This window comes from Epinephelus lanceolatus, chromosome 17 (genome assembly GCF_041903045.1).
Source record: "Epinephelus lanceolatus isolate andai-2023 chromosome 17, ASM4190304v1, whole genome shotgun sequence".
NCBI lineage: Eukaryota > Metazoa > Chordata > Actinopteri > Perciformes > Serranidae > Epinephelus > Epinephelus lanceolatus.
The window spans coordinates 37,714,172-37,734,345 of NC_135750.1; the positions used below are offsets into that span (position 1 = coordinate 37,714,172).

At 41.0% G+C, this 20,174-nt stretch overlaps 1 protein-coding gene across 3 annotated transcripts in view; it reads left to right on the top strand.

Moving 5' to 3' along the window:
* Positions 1–11,665: 11,665 nt before the first annotated feature.
* rasgrp3 (RAS guanyl releasing protein 3 (calcium and DAG-regulated)) overlaps positions 11,666–20,174 on the top strand; it is an 80,260-nt gene continuing 71,751 nt past the window's right edge. For 2 of the 3 annotated variants that reach the window (XM_033614045.2, XM_033614046.2), the window contains exon 1: positions 14,090–14,411. The gene's annotated coding sequence lies outside the window, so the exon portion shown is untranslated. Of the gene's footprint in view, positions 11,843–14,089; positions 14,412–20,174 lie in introns of those variants that run through there. The other variant, XM_078176271.1, reaches the window with a different exon arrangement.

Below are 20,174 nucleotides of genomic sequence, written 5' to 3' on the forward strand. Positions count from 1 at the left end.
TTTGAACTGTTGAAAATCTATTCATAATTTGCCACAAATCTAAATCAAACCTCAAAAACATTAGCCTTAAACCTTGCCTTTGAATTAATATTATCATTATTGGAATTTTACTCCATAATTTAAAAGTAATCCAAGTCCAGATCTGCTGTTCACCAGTGTCACATATTTTTTTCAACACTATGGACGTTTTTTTTTAACAGGACTTTTGTTGTATTATGTCTTTCATCATTTTAGTGGTTTTTGAATGTGGACCTTTTTAAGTAAACCCTGCCTAAATGTTATAAAGTGCTCCCAATTGTTGTAACAAGCATAACAGTATAATTTTTTATAATTTTTCACTGACTGTATACTGTAACTTGCTCTGGTTTCTTTAGTTCTTTATCCACACTAATATGCTGTCATTTTAAAATGCATAAATATTGCTATGTTAATGCCTAGCATCCACGCTACTTTGGAACCCCTAAAATAGAGCACTTTGAAATTGCCATTGACCCTATATCAGTTTGCGAACCCCAGGGTTGCATTTTAGTCTATTTGCTTTTTTAACAACACCCCCCTCCCTTTTACTGTCAAATATTTGCAGGACTGTGTCGTAACTTAGTGGCTTGCATGGCTCCATAAATTTGCAGAGCACCACCTACTCATAGCAGCAGGCAGCTCTGCAGCAGCGCCGCAGCAGCAGTATGAACTGCAGCAGTTCAGTGAGGTAGCTGTCCCATGCGGTTCACGCAGGCAGTGTGGCCTGGGTATTATGCTTATGTAATACCTACTTACGTATACTTATGTATACTTTCAGTAAAGGTTCCACCTTGTCTTCGGTGGTACTTTTCGCCATGTCCATACTATTTTCTGTAACTAAGCAACCAACTGCTGCGTAGGCAATCTGCTTCCTGTTTACACCAGCACGTGCATGCCCAGTGTACATGACTGGCCATGTGACATGCGACGTGTTAGTATAGACAGAGATTATTTCTAAAATGGTGCTAAAATGCTAGTGTCTTTGGAGGTCATTTTCGTTTTAAAATGAATGTATTAGTGTGGATTTGGCCTTAGTTGAATTCTTTCCAAGAGTTAGATGGCAGATTTCATGTTTGTGCTCTGTCTATGGAGCTAGCTAGGCTTACCATGAAGACTCAAAGCAACCTTGGTCTTTATGCTCTGCTGTACTTACACAGACATGAGAGTGGTATAAATCTGCCTATCTTGCTATCATAAAGAAAGTGAATGAGTGTATTTTCCTGAAATGTTGAACTCTTCTTTAATTATGAATGAGTAGTGATTGATAGAATATTGATCCTAATTATATGGTAAAGAGTCAGTTTGGATAACAAAATGCAGAAGTCAAAAAAAGGAAGAAAGCTAAAGCACGACTCACCTCCTGTCTGCAGTTAGTCAAGGTTTAAGAAATGTTGACAGTAAAAGTGTCTGAATCAGAATGGGGCCAGTAGCACTTATGAATATTAGTGAGTTAATCAAAAAGCCATAAAAATGTGCACAGAGGCTGTTTTATTATTTTTGTTTGAACCTCCTCCTACCATACTGTCACTCAGCTCTACAAATATTAAACATATAAATTATTATTGCAAGGAATCACTGTTAATGTTACAAGTTCCACCTGTGCATTTACTGCAATGACAAGTCAAAATATCTGCTGTGTAAACTGTCTCTCATTCCAAATTTCTTTCTAATGTTCCTATGAAATGTAATGCATTGCATTCTGGGAACATCATGGACATTAAGAAGGGGATACCAGACTCCAAGATGGTGTCCTTTCATTGGAATGAAAATGGTTTTCTGAGCACATGAGCCAAAAACAATTTCTAGCTTCCTTACACACTTACAAATAACAATTCAAGGCTCTGGGGACGTTTTACAAGTATAAAACCCTCTTAAATTAAAATGAACAATACAAAGAGTAATGTTATTTCTTGAAATTTCCGGTGGTCTGTTTACGTGGTTACAGGCCTGTCTTTTTTAATGGTGGTCTATGGGAAAAATGATTTTTTTAAACATTTTACTAAAAGCAACAAAAGTCAGCCTGTTGATGGTGTTAAAGGAAAGAGGATAATAAAAGTCACCCTCTGGGGCTCATGAATGTCTCCACCAAATTTCATAGAAATCCATCCAATAGCTGAGACTTCTTAAGCGTAATGACCAGCTGACATTGCAAACCCTTCAGCCCAACCGCTAGCATGGCTTATAGATTTTGCTTTAAAAAAAATTCTTACAAAATTTCTAGCAACATATTTATTATACTCCCTGAGTAACTAACCTATCTCTTCCCTACACACATGATGTAGTGTTGGAATGAATAATAATTAGTGTTTGTTTTTGTTTTTTTTTCCTTACTTAGCTCAACATTTGATGGAGTTCCTGATGAAACATTTTAAGTCATATTTAAAGGGATAGCTCAGATTTTGTCGACTTTATCGACAGTCAGTATTTTACAAACAGTAGTTGTCAGTTGGCACGCCCTTTGTTTGGAGCAGTCTGGAGTCTTAACTTCTGTGGAGGGGTCAGCAGCAATACATATTTTAGCCACCTAAAAAAATCAATATCACTTTAAATGTATGCTATATTGAGCTTTACCATAATGTCAGACAGTGAGTTCCAGCTGGAAAATGAAGCCATGATATTGCTCTCCTTAAAACCAGACTCAATTGAGAATTAAAGCTGCAAGCAGCGATGAACGGGACCTCGGGCTCTCGCTGTTGGCCTCCAGCTCACATAGACAGTGCAAATTATTCGTAAGAGTCAAAATGTCGATAAAACAAGCAATGTCAAGAGAACGCAAGGTCATTTTTGGCCTTTATATTACAGTACATTACAATATGGATTTAATTTTCAACCGATGTATTAACTAAAATGTACCTGTGATATGTCAGCTATGGAAACAAAATGTCTTGTCCAAAACATCCACATTGAAATGAAATACACTGTCATGATTAAGTAATTATAACCCTAACCCTTCGGCCGAGGTCCCTAAAAACTGTGATTTAAGAATGCTTAACACAGGAGCTGCTGGTCTACCGCTGCCTCAAACAGTTATTTTTTTGTGTTATTGTGTGTATTATTGTGTTTAAAAGGGCTAGTCTGGATTCACCAAAGTCACACAATAACACAAACTACCTGATCGTGGCAATGGTAGACCAGTAGCTCCCATGTTCTGCAATATTGGCTTTGATGAAAGCGTGGGGAACTGAAGCAGTTATCGACTTCCCTGTTGAAATGTGTTGTCTGACTGAAAGGTAAAGCTGTGAAAATTATCTTAATACAACATACACTTAAACTGATACTTTTTTGGTGGCTACAGCAACTACAGCTCTGCCCAGCCCTGCCCCTCGCACATGCAACAGGCTGTGAGGCTCCAACACAGAGAGCTCTCCTCTGGATTGATCAGCAAAAATGCATCAGTGGCGAATGTCTTAATTTTATTGCAAATGAGAGACAGAGTTTGTGAGCTAAAACCTGTACAAGATAACATTTATGTCAACTAAAAGAACAAGAAATATATCTTCCAAATTTCTCCAATGTCGACAGCAGAACTGTTAACATTGAAGCTTATCAATACTACAGTCTTTAATAATTTGGCCCCAGGGCCTGTTTAATACCGAATTCGGTACCCATCCCAAGCTGAAATATGTTTTGTTGCTGACCAATCCACAGCAGTACACTCCTTGGCTTCCATGTCAGACTCCAGCCTCCTTCTCCAAACTGGGGGCATGCAGGCTGACATCAACTGTGCGTAAATAACTGACAATGGAAAAGTACCCCACACAACCTCACTTAAAAAATCGAACTTTCCATTTAATTATGGTGTATGCATTTAAAATTATAATTGTTAACAATAAGAGGATAGTAAATGCTACTTTGAAGCCCAACAACTTCGATCTAAACCTAATTCTCATCTTACCCTCATTACGAAATTTTAACTGACAACCTCAAAGAGCTGTGAATCAACAGGTATGTCTTTAAGAGCTTTATCTCTTTTTTAATAACGAAGGGGACATTTGGTCCTTAAAAGTATAGAAATACAACAAGCACACAGAACACACACACATACACACACAGACACTTACTTAATCAAAGCCCATATATTCTGCACTGTATAAGATACACACTACATGAAACAAACAGTAATTTACTTGAGATGAAGATTCAACCTAATCTACTACATGGTGCCTATGTGGGGGATAGAAACACAGAATTGTATAAAATGTATGTTTTGTCTGTTGCTTTTCTAAATCTGTTTCTTATTTTGTTTTTACGTGGCGTTTTATGTGAGTTATAAGAGGCCGTTTTGCTCATTTAACGCATCGACAAACCCTATGGACTTGTGCTGGGGGATCCAGTTGTTTTTTAAACCCACTCAAACTGATTGTGGATATTTAATTCTGTGAAGAGGCCAACTGTCTGCTCCCTCTCTTCCTCCATTGCCATCCCTCTGTCTGCCATAAAGAATAGCATGTTTCTACAGCATCACCAAATCTACCAAAACTACTTATTTTCTGGGACAATGCCAAGTTTCATGTGTCCTCCAAAGAACCATAAGACCTTCCGTCTACACATACAGAGGATGCGTGTTGAGATGACTGAGATTCATTTTTTATTTTTCATACTTCTCTTATCTGCGTTTCACTGCAAAGTCTTGCCAGGTTGTAAAGCTGCTATGGGACAGCGATGGGAGAGGAGAAACTTGTGTACATTTAAAACAAAAGAGTGGAGAAAACAGCTGACATATTTGTAATTTGTACATGAATAAATAGCTTTTCTATGAATTCATATTAAAGTGTACATTAAACCCCTTGGTAATAAACCACAAATTGTGATATTTGCATTGGCTGGTTTTTAATGTCAAGTACTTTTTCTTTATACACTGCATTCTTGCCTTTAAACAAAATGTGATGAAAGTTGTCATTAGAGTGGCAAAGCAGTTGTTACAGACTGATTGCTGTGTGTCTTTGTATCTTGTCTTCACGCCAAGCGCACTGCCACTTTTCGTGTCAAGTTACTTGTGAGTTTGAACGCTGGAATATTTTCTGCTGACTCACTTCATACACACGAATAACACACATTAAGCCCTTTTCACACAGAGCGTGCAAAGCGCAGACCTCCGCCAACGAACCCATTCATTGTGTATGTGCTACTGTGGTGCAAGAGCGCACCGCTCTGCCGCCGAGTTGAGCAGCGCGCGAGAGGGTGCAGGCTGGTGGCGCGCAATTCCGCCAGAATTGAACATTTTTTAATTTCACCGCAACGCGCTGTGACGACACATCGGCACGTACAATAGCAGAGAAGAGCCTGAAGTAGACCCGGAAGCGGTCACCATGGAGCTGTAGCTTCTGAACGAGCCTGTACTCCCCCAAATCCTGTCTTGTGCGCCTTGCTCTCCACTTGCTCTGCGCCCTACCCCACGGTGGGCGCCACGAAAATCGCGCTCTGTGTGAAAGAGGCTTTATACGCATGTAAAATTGCTAAATCCACTGAGCGGTCCTCAGTGTCATACGTCCCTGAAGGATCTCAATGCTGATTGGCTATTGGTCGCTGAAGTTCAGATTTCTCAAGTCTTGTGAAAAAGCTTATGAGGCAAAATAGCACCACTTGCTTCATTCATGCGACTAAGTTCATCGTCCATTGCACCACCCGGCAGGAAACCATGTCTAATCGCGTCTTTACATTGACTTTACATGTAATTTACTGGTATGAATTGTTTTATTTGCATCCAGTTTGAACACATTACAGCTAGTTACGAACAGCCTGTAGTCTTATTTCTTTACCTACACTGTGAAGGCTTGGAGCAAAATGGGTTCCAGTCCCTTTTACTAATCTGGTATGGCTACACATTTTGACAAATAAAGGCCTGTCTCAAATAGAGGCTGGGTCTGGCTGCCAAGTAGTTCATTTTTATAGAAGGTCTTTGGATGTATTAAAAAAGAAAAAAAATATGGACCAACCATTAATGAGACTACTCAACTCTTTTCTTTTTATCTCACTTCTCCATTGTTGTACTTTCCATCCTCTCTTTCCAACCTGTAGAATACGACAGGCCCACTGTTGTCGTTATAGTTTGCACATTAGGTTAAGGAAAACCTGCATTTTTTTGGTTCCAGCTCAGAACCAACATTTCAGATACTGAACCAATTCATTTTTTATTAAAATGCTCCGAACAGTTAAAAAAATAAGGTGCAGGAAGCAGAACAGAAGCAGTTCTGTGATGGTGGAAAAGGGGTATCAGTGCCAAAAGGACACATAGACCCATAGATTTTAAATAAAAGAAAACTGAAAGGCGTAACAGTAAAAGTGAGGTTTTGTTCGGTGCCAAAAGGGTGTAAGCTCACCACAGCAGAGGAGGGTTGAATAAATTGGATGGAAGATGAACCAGACAAAATAGATGATATTGATATCAACTCAGAGCTACAAGATAAATTAAAGAGGACTAAGAGATACTGAGATCTAATAAAAAACAAAGCAAAAGACTGAGAGTTTTAGGCCAAAGTTTTATGATATACGAGTGCCTGAAAAAAGGGTTAAATTACCACCAAGCTGAAAATAGTGCAGCCAAAACCAAGCACCACCCACCAGCCAGAGCAAACCTTCTCATTTTACAGCTAGACAGTACACTAAAATATGTTTCTGAGAACATCTGACGAGAGAAATAGGCAATGGAGTAACAGAATCTTGATTCATGTATGAATTTTCTACTTTGACAGTTTGACCACAGTTCACAGCAGTGATTGACATGATTGACAGCTGCATTAAGCTAGCTCAGACAAAAAATTCACAACGAGATGAAACAGTTTGAATGTTGCAGAGAAAAGTTGCAGCAGTGTGAACGAGCCAGTCTGGGCTCAACTCAAGCCAGCCGATGGTGTCACCTGCAAGCTGGCCAAATCGCCAGCAGTTGGTTTTAGAATGTAGACCGCATTGAGGTTGCCGATTCTTTTGAGGCTTTGAATCCAGTATCTCGCATCTCAAATTGAATCTGCATCCCTCAACAAATCTAATTAGATGTAGCTCAAGGTTGGGATGATAGTTGGGTTTTGACTGTTTGACCTCAGCCTGATTACAGTAATATTCACAACCTGAAAATATTTTTTTTATATTTGTGAAATACATTTTTTTTATTTGTATAATTTTATTGCTGGATATTAGTTATGCATCCACTGTGAATGTGCTCACATCGTACTTAAAGACAAAGCAGGGAAAAGAAACCCAAATCTAATTGTTTAGTACCTAGAGAAACTCAGACCTAATATCCACAACCTCGCTGTCCTCAGTGGTAGCTACAGCTTTGCCATCAAATGATAGATGTTGTGTTTTTCCTCACAATGTCACTGTATTATGTGTTATGCATGACCTTTACAAAACCTTTAGGAAGGTGCCGGTGTAGCTTCACTGTGCCCAGTGTTTGTGTTTTCACTGTCAGTGGCTTTTAGTTAAGCCAAAGTAAAGACCCATCAACTGTAGGTCACACTGAGGAACATTCTTGGAACAGCTCAGTAACCAGAAAAAAACACACATGTTGGCATTGTAGATGTTAGCCAAACCCGGATATATCACATTCATATTTGCACTTCATATGTATGATTTAGTTCAGATTACATGTGTATGAGCTGAGATTCTCATCAGGAGGAGGTGATGGTGGATGGTGTGATACCAAGGTAAGATGGCTGCCAAGAGGGGGACCTCTAGCTTTTCTGGGGTCCATGTCATTGGTCCGACATCCCATTAGTTTGACGGTCCGCGGTGCTGAACAGCTCCCGGCGGGCGTATTTCTACCTTGATGATGCGCCGCGACCTGCTCTGGGTCAGCTGGGAAAGGCTTGAGGAGAAGCAGGCTCACAGCTTATGTGTTTGTCACTTTCTTTTTCATTTTAACCCACACCATGATCTTTTCCTGACCCTAACCAAGTGGTTTTTGTGCCTAAACCTAACCAGACCTTAACCACAGGGCATTGTGATGATTTCGGAACGGACATCGGAACAATGGGTTTAATATGGTCGGAACAATGGGCTGTCGAACCAATGGGCAGTTCCCGCTTTTCTGGTAGCTAGTAGCTAGTAGCTGGCCATTTGTAGCTGCCTGGATTCAATTCCGACCTGCTGCATATCATTCCTCTCTCTCTTGCACTTTTCCTGTTAGCCTTCTGACTGTACTATCAAAGGCAAAAATGCCCCAAAAAAATCTTTACAAAAGACAGACAGACAGCAGCAGACCACTGTTCCAGACCAATAAAAGCAGGTGTTTTTAACAAAAGCTGAAGACATGTCAAGGAGTGTTTGTGGTGACAGTAACATTTTTATTTTTTTAAAAGACCATCTGGGACATGATTGGCACATGTAAAGCAGTGTTTGTGGCGACATAAGCTTATGTTTTTTTGTTTGTTTTTTTAAGTATAATTTGGGATACGTCCAACAGTGTTTATACCATGGTCTGCGTGAATACTTGATTCTGATTCTGATTCTGTGTCCTGTTAAACACTGATAACGCCTACTAAGTAGCTTCAGTGAAATTGTCTGTTCACTGTTCTAAATTAATGTGCCAGCTACATAATAGTATCAGTACCTGTAATCTGTTTGCAATTAATTTACAACACTTAGTGTAGTCCTTCAGTACCTCATCCTGAACACCAAAGTATGGAGACTGTAACACACCCTGCAGGTACTACACCCACCCACCTAAACTGAGCAATCATTTCACATCCCGTCCGCTATTTAACTTGTTACTTCAAGCTGTGATTGACTGCAATTGACAGTAACATTACACATGATGTATCGTTTGTTTGTGAAAATCTTGATATTGATTTGAGGACAGTGACATGCTGGAAAGCTAGCCAGTCTTCTTGTTAGAAATTATGTCAAATTATATTTACTGTTTGTCAACTGTATGCAATGTTATTAACTTTGAATCTTACTAGCATAATGTTAGCTTTCTGGCTAATAGCTGGGCCAAAGGGTTCCATGAGCTGGGCAGACTAGAATATCTCCTGGTGCAAGGTTGTATCTAAGGTTCATCCTATTTACTGGAGTAGTGAATAACATTTCCCTGGCATCAGAACCTTACAAGGTAGAAATTATTGTTCCAGATATTAGGTATACCCTCAGGTGTTACCAAGGAAACTGAATTATGGATTGTGGAAAAAAAAAGATTTTGACAGCAAAAAGCATAAAAATATTAAAGGGCCAGTGTGTAATATTTGGCATGGTTTATTGTCAATCTGAATCTGAATCTAAATATTCTACCCATTAATATGTTTATACAAGTGTATGATCGCTATAAAATAAAATTCGTTTGGTTTTTGTAGCCTTATAATTATGCTTTTATATATATATATCAAGGGCTTTGCTTTAGAGAGGTCGCCATCTTGCGCCGCCATGTATGTACGGCAGACCGAGCGGACAATCCAGCCAACCAGAGAACGCATTTCGCGTGTATAAATAAACCAACGAAGACAGCGGAAGGAAGGAAGGAGGAGGAGGAAACAGCAGAGAGTGTTAGTAGTTCGTCGATAGAAAGTAGTGAAAAGTTTTTTTAGTTATAAAGTTTGCGAATGGACCACACTTACCATGCAACAGGAGAGAATGAACCCGAACCGTCATCTGCGAGGAAAAGAAGACGCAACTTCACTCCTTGTGATGCACTCTCTGCAACGCTTTTCCTCCTGGTGATATATCTCCCCAACGATGGTAGCAGTAGCACCGAATCCCATTCTGTGCATTCAGCCTCTCTTCTCGCCTGCTCAGCATCAAACACATGGAGTTCCTCATCTGTATGCTCCGGCTCAAACAGGTATGGCTCTGGGTCTGTGTCCGCTACAAGAAACTCTTCAAAATCGCGTTCAAAGTCGTCCATTGCAGCTGCTATAGTCCGGAGATATTGCTAGGCTAAATAAACAGGTGAGCTCTGTTTACCGGCCACGCTGTCAGTCAGTGTCCGGGCTGGAGATTGGTGGAGCAGAGAGGGGAGGGGGGTCTCCACTCGGTATGGTAAACGAGTATGTGTGTAAAGTTATGAAGTGTGTCTGTTACGCCAGAAGAGTCAGAGTTTGGGACGGAGTGGTGTGTTACCGGAGTTTCTGGAGTGCTCAAATAACGGGCCTTTTTCCCGAACGCTCCCCTGGTCTCCTGCTCGTGAGTGATTCATTACAATATCGTAACATGGTTTAGATTTCTAAATAAACATTCACCTCGTCACTAGATAGACCTACTCCTGAAAAACTCGTGTGCAAGGCTTTTTGTCCCTACGAGGCCACTGTCATTTACCCGACGGGAGGGGTGAGCGAGTGAGCCCTGCAATCTAGAATTTGACCACTGATGTCACTGTTTCCAACGGTTTTCAACCCATTTTACACAGTGGCCCTTTAAAGAATATTCTTGCTTTTTTTTCTCTGGCAAGTGACCATGGTGTTACCAGGATAATGCCCTTTGAGTTGTCCATTATTACTTTTTAACAGCTGATGTGGAGGCATTAACCATTCACACCTCCATGTCAGCCATTAAAAAGTGATAATGGACACCTCAAAGAGCATTATCCCTTACTTTTAATGTCAAAAGCAAGTGTTTTTTAACAACAGTTCAGCACTTGTCCAGCGGTATTTGTGGCAACAAAAGCGGGCGTCTATTAAAGAGGGTTTTGAACATGTCAATCCATGTTTGCAACAACTAAACTGAGTATTTCAGCCAAAACATATTTTTTCAGACACCTAACTTGCTGGGAACTTTTCAATTCTTGTTCACCATACTTCTGAGTCCTTTTGATGGTTTCTGTATTCGCATAATGAATAATGATGAGCCTGACATCACCGCAAGATGGGCGAGCGCGCTTGGGCCCAACTCGAGAGACTGCTCATGTAAGCAACTCAACATAACTTGGCGTATTTAAATTGGTAATGGAAATGCAAATCAATGCAGCATGGTTTGACTTAGCTGGGCCAAAAGTGCCAATAGAAAAGCCCTTGTAGAGCCACAACACAAAGTCCAATTAGTAGCTGTCCTGAAGCTCTAGAACGTATCATGTTATACCTCAGCAGATGTTTCCCAGTTGCCACAAAATGTGGATGTTACTGTGGAATCTCCATTTTTATGAGCACTTTGATTTCTTATCTATGTTGGCCTAAACTCCATCTGTTGAGGAAAATCAAGTGATATGATCAAAACCTCTAGGGGCAGTTACTAAATGGACCTTACTATGGTATTGTTCTGTCAAGTACTGCTTCCAGGGTGAAGAATTGACATTCAGTCTAAGCCTACCTGACAAGGATGTCTTGTGGCCTTTCAGATTTTTACTTTTGTGTAAGAAGGAAAGGCAGAAGCAGTATAACATTGCTCTGTAGATGTATATATTCATACAGTTTTTATGTCCTTATTTTCCTCTCTTTCCTCTCTTTTCTATCCATTACTCTTACTCAATGTTATACTAAGTCCACATAGTGTACTAGCATATTGAAGCTATAGGAGATTGAACAGCTGAACAAGTTGCAGAAGAACATGTTAAATGTTTGGATGGATCTGGATTACACTTTGTCTGTCTGTCTGCTGTCTGTCTGTCTGCTCCTCCCCTCTCTGTCTCTATCTGGAACAAGGCTACTCAGTGATATTTGCAGAGCTGTCCTGCACGCCAACCTTTGTTTCCAGTAAACTCGGAATCTATTTATAGACTGTGTGTGAGTGAAAAAGTGAGGGAGAGTGTTTGTGGAAGTTATTGGAGGGCCAGGGATGACCTACAGCACTTAGCACTAAGTTTTGTGTATCACTGGTTATTCTGATGAGCACTGATAGTATAGGATTAAGATTTGCTCCGCAGAGGTCATCTGGCAGTAATGTTTGTCTGGATCACAGTAAGGTAAGGTATCCTATAACAATGGGATGTGTTTGAGAAGAAAGTAATTTTATATTGTTTGTGTATGTGTATTTAGAAAGTAATATTTGTTACACAGCAAGTCATACTAAGGGCCTTTGGAATTTTCAATTAATGTTGTGGTGTGATTCTTCACTGCACTGCCCAGCCATTAGTGGATTTTCTGTGGATGAAGTTTGTCATTGTTTAATGATGGCAAGCATATAATATAATCACACTGCTCTGTTCTATCTCCAGTGTTTTGTCAGTGTAGTTGTGTCCTTTTGATTTCAGGAATGTCAACTTGTTAGTTATGATCCTAGAATAGAAATGATTGAAACCGAATCATTTGATAATCAGTATAATTCAAGGTTCCAGCAACAAGGTCAAGCCTCTTAACACCATGCAGTTGTAATGGGTTGCTCAATCCCACAGTAGGATAAAAGTCATATTACACTGGACAAAGGCAAAGTTAAGCTGACAGTTAGCAGTTAATTGTTGCATTGAGTTGTGCTTGTTCAGAGAAATAGTTATGTGAAGGTACATGCTATTTTTGCTTGAACTTATTCCACATTTGTCCATTCAGAAGTTACATTTTTCAAACAGTTCACACACAAGCCTACGCTAAAAGTCGCTGGCCAAAATACCACATTTTGCAAACTATTCTAACACTCACAAAACATTAACATCATGCAACAAAACAAACACAACTTGAGGCCAAAAGTGCATCCTTACTGACATGGTAATAACTGACTTTGTTTGCAGTTTGAAGTGTTTTGTCAACAGTTTTACAGACTCTCTTTTATTATGGTGGCCTAATGGGAGAATGCTTTTTGGGCTGCAGGGGATTTTTTTCACTGCAATACTGCGAGTGGCCACTGGGAAAAATTGGAAACAAAACTGACCTGGCTACCGAAGCTGCTTAGTGAAGGAATGGCCCACCTAACTCTGCCTTACTCTACTTCATATTGGTTTACCCTGACATTCTTACCCTAACCCTAACCAATCTTACAGCTCTTGCCTAAACCTAACTAAACCAGTCATGGAAGGCAACGAGTACTGGCCAATCATTTGGAGAGTAGGGCAGGTCCTGCCTCGCTATCCTAGGAAATGCAAATTTGTGCCAGGAGGGCTGTATCATGAAGCAAGTTCGACAGAGCCAGGATCTCTTTGTGTGAGCTGGCTTGACAAACTCTAAAGCCTCACTCAGAGATAACAAGTACGATGAAGGTGGTTACCAACCTGCTTTGTTAACCCAGGCTTTTTTCTTCAGGCTCTAACAAATCAAATAACGCTATGAAGTAAGAGAAAATGGTAATACTTAAGTGAAGTACAAGTACCACAAAATTGTACTCAAGTATAGTGCATGAGCAAATGTACTTAGGTACTGTCCACCACTGTGAGGATGTGAGTACAGATACGCTTGGAAAATTATGAACCTATCATTTAAGATTGTAGGGAGTTATTTGCAAGTTTGAAATTAGGACAAATCATAGCAAGTATCCCACCAGTCAGTGTAATTTATTTAAAAAACATGCTGTGCGTTACTTCATCATTCCACCATTTTCAGACAGATATTTCCATTAAGTCTGTCATCATGTTGAGGTTACCTCTGTTACATACACACGACCCAATTCATCAATCAGGGCATCAATCAACTTTCACTAATTTTCACTCCATTTGACCTCAGACTAAATGACACTAAATTACAATGTCCCTACAGTAGCTGTCGCACAGACTCTTGTTGAGAATGGAGATGGAGTTCAATTATTTTTGTCCAGCCAGGCAGCAGGATGTGCAGTCAGTGTTTTTGTTTAGGCAGACATTTTTAGAAGCCCACAGAGACAAAACAATGTGTACAACGTCATTAGAGGGGAATATGGGATGGGTTGACCCCCTCACACAAGCACAGAGCAACAATGAAGTCATACACACACACACACACACACACACACACACACATATACACGTACTCCACCCTACTTGTGATTGGCTTGGTAGAATATCACTCTCAGAAATGCTAAAATGTAGTCACTTAAACTCTGCTGAAGGGTTGCACCCTATAGTTCACTGGACATTTAACGTACAAAGTTATCAGAACGTTGGCGGGATTTAAGACAGGAAGACACGTAGAAACAAACATGAACGTGCGCACAGGCATATTGTGATACATTTCCTGCTCTGCTTTTTTCCACTTTACCTTGTGTGGTCCCTATATTTAGCTCAGTGCAGGGAAACCAAGCAACACAGGCAGGAAAACTAAGTTGGGAAAGAATTGAAGGAAGTCTAGTGGCCATTTAGACAAACAACTCCGACACTGGGATCAGCGCTGGCTGAATACACGGCAGACCTCTATATGGCTGAGACAGACAAAGGGCTTTGCAATGATTGAGGGCCATCTGAAGAGAGAGTTAGGAGATGCTAGGAGAGCTATGCTGGCTTCGGCCTTTAGGATCCGAGAGAATTTGGGTTTTGATGCGGATCTGAACAGACAAAAGGTGGATTTATACATGTTTAAAAGGTGGATCCATGTGTTCTGCTGGTAGATCTTGACTGGTTCAAAGACTCAGATGAGGTAAGGTGCATGTGTGATTGCCTAAATGTTTGAATAGAAACCTGCATTAACAGTAAAAAACAATGCTGTCTATCATCACAACGACCTGAACTGCTTTGGAAATTTAAGACCAAAAATATTTTTCTAATATTAGCTGTAATGTGAATTTGAAGGTACTCTAAAAGCATACTGTGACAATGCTGTGTTGGTTTGGACTGACACTGACCATGTAAAGGTCTTGTCATGTAACAGTCCCATATGTCAGATATTTAGTGGGATATTTGTCTTTGTCAGGACTGTTATAGCTGTGTGTGTTTGATAGTCTTATGGTTGGTTGTCACAGTACATATTGTCAAAGGTTTGCTGGGAAACTTAAAACACCAGACACAAAATAAATGTGTAACATGACCCTTGTCTGACAAGAATTTTATGTCAGTAACCTTTTTTGTTGTTGTTTGAGCATTTAATTCTATCTCACATGAACATAAAAACATTGAGTACATATCTTACAACATTTGTTTTTTAATTTCGTTGGATTATAAAAATATATTGTGGCAAGCTTAGGTTTCTCAATTGCAAAAATGGGTCAAAGAGATGAACTCTGAACCAGTAAGTGCTCCTTATTTCACCTCAGCACAACTTTATGTTAGCCACTCTAATATCCACACAAGTGGGAGGTCACTAACTGTGAATAAGGGATGAGTTTTTGTGTCAAGTGAACATAAAGTTTTTATGTCATTTTGACAATCCAGGGGATTTGTGTAAACTTTACATTAAAATTTTTGTGACATGGATGGATCAGGGTTTCGTGTAATGGGTCTTTGGACCATGGTTGATTAATGTGCTACATTGTGGCCAAATTGTTACACTGTCTATTGTGTCACTTACAAGGTCTATTGTGTAAATTCCTGGAGATTAATTTTTCTGAAGTAAACCCATGTAATATTTGCTCTTAAAGTGTACTGAAGTAACATACCATTTGAAGTATAGTATAATCAAGTTTTTTGGAAGCTTGTCTCATCTTTCTCTCTTTCCTCTGCTCTCTCCTTTCCCGCTCTCCTCTCCTGTACACTGTCCTGTCTTTGCCTCCTTTCTTTTTTAGCTCAATCTGTCTCTACCTGAGGTCTCCTGTCCTCTAAACTCAGTCACCCAGTGCTTAATTTGTAAAATGAGAAGTAGGGGAACACTTTGGGCCTCTGAGAGAGCAGTGTTCCCCCACTCCCAAAAGTGGGGGAACACTTTATTAAGCGGCACCCGAGCTGCCTCACTGAGTGACTCGTCCATCCGTAGCACAGAATACAGGAATCCAGTCAAGCAATGGAATAGAATGGTTGTGACATCAGCCATGACACATCAGCCATAGTGACATTAGCCAATACTACATGTAAATGGAATGAAAGAAGAATCATGGAAAAAAGGTTTATATAGGAGTAGCTATAGCCTACGTCATGTGTGCCACTTACTTCACCACCTGGCTGTGATTTTTGTAAGCTAAGTAGTATCCTACTTAGTTTGTTAATGAAAAAACATTAAAACATAAATAAATTATGTAGCATCACTTATTAAATGCAACAACACATAGGATAACACACTACTTTGCTACAGAAATGGCAGAGGTCCACACTCTAGAGTCATAATTCAGAATATTTAGTGAGATGTGCCATTCACACTGACAACACACTCGCACACTTGCAAAATCTGTCTGAATACCAAACACAACTTCAGAACGTGTAGCAGCATCATTGTGCACACATTACACTGTTATATGCAGCATGAGACAGAGACACCAACCAATGTCAAAATGCCAGTCCAAATACTAATCAATCAGTCCACATGCCATTTAACATTAACATGCACCACAGGACTCACTGCAGCCTAGCCAGTTCAACGTCATCAACCCCTGTGTGAAAATGAAATGATTCATCTTACAGGGCTGTCTATACAAAATCATCATCATCATCATCACCACCACCACCACCACCACCTCCTCCACCGTCAAATATAACCACTGAACACATACCAAAATTCAAAATTAAAATGGATCTGTGTCTTACCTTATTTATTTATCCAAAACAGCCCACACTGCAGCCATAGATCCCTCCTCTTTCTTCTCCCTGTTCCGGACTTTGCTCCACGTGTCATCTGCTGTCCTGTGTCCTTTGGCAATCCACGACCTGGCGTACGGCTCAGGGTTGAATCTGGACAAGGGTGGTCCCCCCAGGTTCAGGAAAACTAGCAATGAAAGTGTGGAGGTGTGGAGGGAGGCCCGGTTTGGGGAGCAGATCAAGTTCATTTGAGAGAATCTACGCTCACATTCTGCGCTGGATACGGGGATGGAGGAGACACTGGCGAAAAGGTCTTTTCATCCATCTGAGACAGATTTTCCTCCATTCTCTCTGTATTCCCAGTACGTATGAACAGCAATCTGTGGACTGTCGATCCCAAACCGATGGCAGAGAGACATCACTTCCTCTTCTCCATACAATGGGCCTGCGTCCTCAGGCCAGTACTGTGCGTAAAGCACCTTTAGGTCATTGATAAGCTTGTTGTAGTCATTGTTATCACCAGAACTTCATCACCCTCCCTGTGACAGCATGCGTTCCTCCAGGTGCCTTGCCAGGCACACAAAAAACTTTTTCTGGTCTAGGGCTCTGTCGCTGGGTTTACCGGGGTTAAGGGGGACACCTTGGAATGAGCCCTCGTCTATTCCCTGCTGGCTCAGTAGGCTGTGGGTGCTTGGTCGCTCTGACATGGCTTGAAACACCATCACCTGCCGGTTGATTGCCCTGTGCGTGTCAATGATTGTACAGCCACGCTTATGCAATTCGAGGGACAGCTCTGACAATTACCACAGCGCATCATACATAATGCCAATGTTATTTACAAATGCATGTGAAGAGAGGCGCATGGCGAGTCCTCTGTAGGTTTGTTGGGTTTTGCTGTCAAGGTAGCTATCCTGTGCTGCTACAGTGAAGTGTTTGTGGAGGGCCGGGAAATTCTTCCACACCGCTTCGACTGACTTAAGACTGGAAGCAACCCACCTTGTATCCAGGACGCATCCTATTTTGCACAGCTGGATGTCTAAACTATCTGCACACTCTTTTAACTCCAGTCTGTTCTTGTTTGACACACTGTACATTGCATACAACTTGTCCATTAGAATGCTGAAGTGATTGATAGCTCTCATCTCGTCCACCACGCCATTAACACTGAGTTCAAGTCTATGTGCAGAGCAGTGCCAAACTATGATACCGGGAACATGGCTTTGGGCCTTGTTGCCAGTCCTGTCCTACATCCGAGCATAACAAAGGCTCCATCGCAAGTAACTCCACCGAGTGTTTTGGAGAGAAAGTCCTTGTTACGTCCAACACGCTCCAAAGCTGATAAAAGTTGACACACAATCCCTTCTGCGGTCAAGTCTTGCAGCTCTACGAGGTCTACATAAATGTTCTCGGGTGTCTCCATGTTTGGCACAGTTAAACCACTGGTTTGATTTAAACTGGTCGACTCTTCCAGAATCAAACTCATTTTGGGAGCGCACTGAACTATTTTTCCAAATAGTTTCTTCTTCTTTTCATAAGCAATATGTTGAGCAATGTCAGAGCAAGCAACGTTTGAATGTAAAATTCGGCCCATGTTGATTCTGTTTAGCTCTTGACAGTCAATTTCCAGCTCAAAGCCATGAGCAGATTTGTTACCTTTAGCCTCTTTGTATGCTGTTCTGAAAACTCTGGACGTTGTGGCTATCCGTTCGGATTGGGCATTGACAATAGTGTTAGTTAAAATGTTCTCCTTCACCTTTTCTAAAATCTTCACTCTTGCAAGATGAGCCTTAGTTCTTTGATGCTCCCATATTTTCTTTCTAAGAGTCTGTTGCTTCTTTTTCTGATCTGAGGCAGTGGATGTTACAGAGCATGTCACCCATTCTCTGGATAACCCAAGACCCTGGCTCTTCTCTGCTCCCAAAAAGCCTACCTCTTTGCAGGTTGCCCAGCCCACATGTGACCTGTTGATGATTACTAGCCAAGGGTAGAATTTCTTCTTATTTTTGACCTGAGCCTCAGTCCAGATTTCTCCCCATTCTCCTTCATCTTCGTCACAGCTCTCGCTCTCCCCATGACTCTCCTCCTCCACATTCTCCTCACCACCATCTGCATTCTCAGGCCCACTCTGCTCTCCATCAGCTACGTCGAAATGAAAAGAATTTTTATAGCACATTTCATACACAGAGGTAACACAATGCGCTTTACAAGAGTTAGCTTGGCCTTTCGTTATTCCTTCTGCTGCAGCTAGCGGTGGTGGCCTAATGTTACCTTGAACATTTATAGGCTGTTTGGTCATCGGCTGGCCTTTTTTTTTTGTTAAAAGAGTGGCTTCTGACAAATGATGTGAGTGTGAACCAGTCAGAGCCTTGAATGGGACATGGGAGTTCACGAGAAATTTTGTGATTGCATTTTATTGCTGTCTAATATCTGACAGTGCCAAATTAGCGATTAGGAGCCATTTGGAAAAAAACAACAACTTTAAATCAATGTAGGTAGGCCTACATAATGTTTTGCAGCCATTTATTATATTTTTTAGATGCAAAAAGTTCTAGCCCCTTGCAAATTAGTTCCAGAATGCACCAGGGCCTTTTCTGAAAAGATCCTGGTGCATTCCAGTACGTTCCAGCCAAAATTAAGCACCGCAGTCACCAGAAGAGAGAAGATGTTGACATTGTATCTTTCTGCAAAACATGAAAACGTTAAATACATACCATATTGTTTTTAAAGCATATGAGCTGGCTGGGAAGGTGAAGTGGAAGGTGGATGGTGCATCACCGAGACACCTGCTATGTTGCAGACCACTATTCCAGACCAACAAACAACGAAATCTGTTTTGATTTAGCAAATCACTGCTGTGTTTCCAGCAGCTTTTTAGGCACCACCCATGGGTGTTTTAGTGACCTATGGCTGTTCTTCCAGCTGCGATAAAGTGAACAAGCCCTTGTGCGGCTGCTGTAGGTACAATCTATGTCAAACACTGTAGTGTCAGGGGCGCCTGTAACTTAGTGGATAGTGCCAGCACCCTATGTATAGAGGTGATACCTCGCTGCAGCGGTTGCGAGTTCAACTCCGGCTTGCAACCCTTTGCTGTATGTCTTCTCCCCACTTCACACTCTTCACTCTGTCCTGTCCATTAAATGCAAAAAAGCCCCAAAAAATTGTCTTTAAAAAACAAAACAAAACACTGTAGTGTCCCAGTGCTGGTTGTGGCATAGGCAGTATAGGTATACTAAGAACACCGTCATCCATAGGGGGTGCCACAAATGGGGGAAGAAAAAAAATCTAAATGTTTCTTATACTTTTTTCAACAAAACTATTACTACCATTATTTTTGAAATATTACATGAGGCCACAACAACATAACTACATAGCAAAGCCTAATAAATAATAAAGGCCTTTTTTTCTGGGTTCCTGCCGCCCACGGCCCCCCTCCTCAGCTCGTTACGCCTTACCTGCTCTCTGGACATGCTGTATCGTTATCATGTCAAAACAACAAAAGCTCTCTGGTGCCCACTCAACCACCACTACATGTTGTTAGAGTTTGATTTAGGAGCCAAAAAGCAAGCACAACCTGGACACGGAACAGTTTAGGACAGCTGATTGTGAAATGTTGCTGGATGACTGAAGGCTTGGCTGAGGCAATCAGGAGTTTGGCTGAGGAGGGCGAGGTAGGGCTGAATCAGAGGAACTGATGGCTGAACAGTCTGGTTTTCGGGGGGAGCTGGCGTGGAGAATCTGA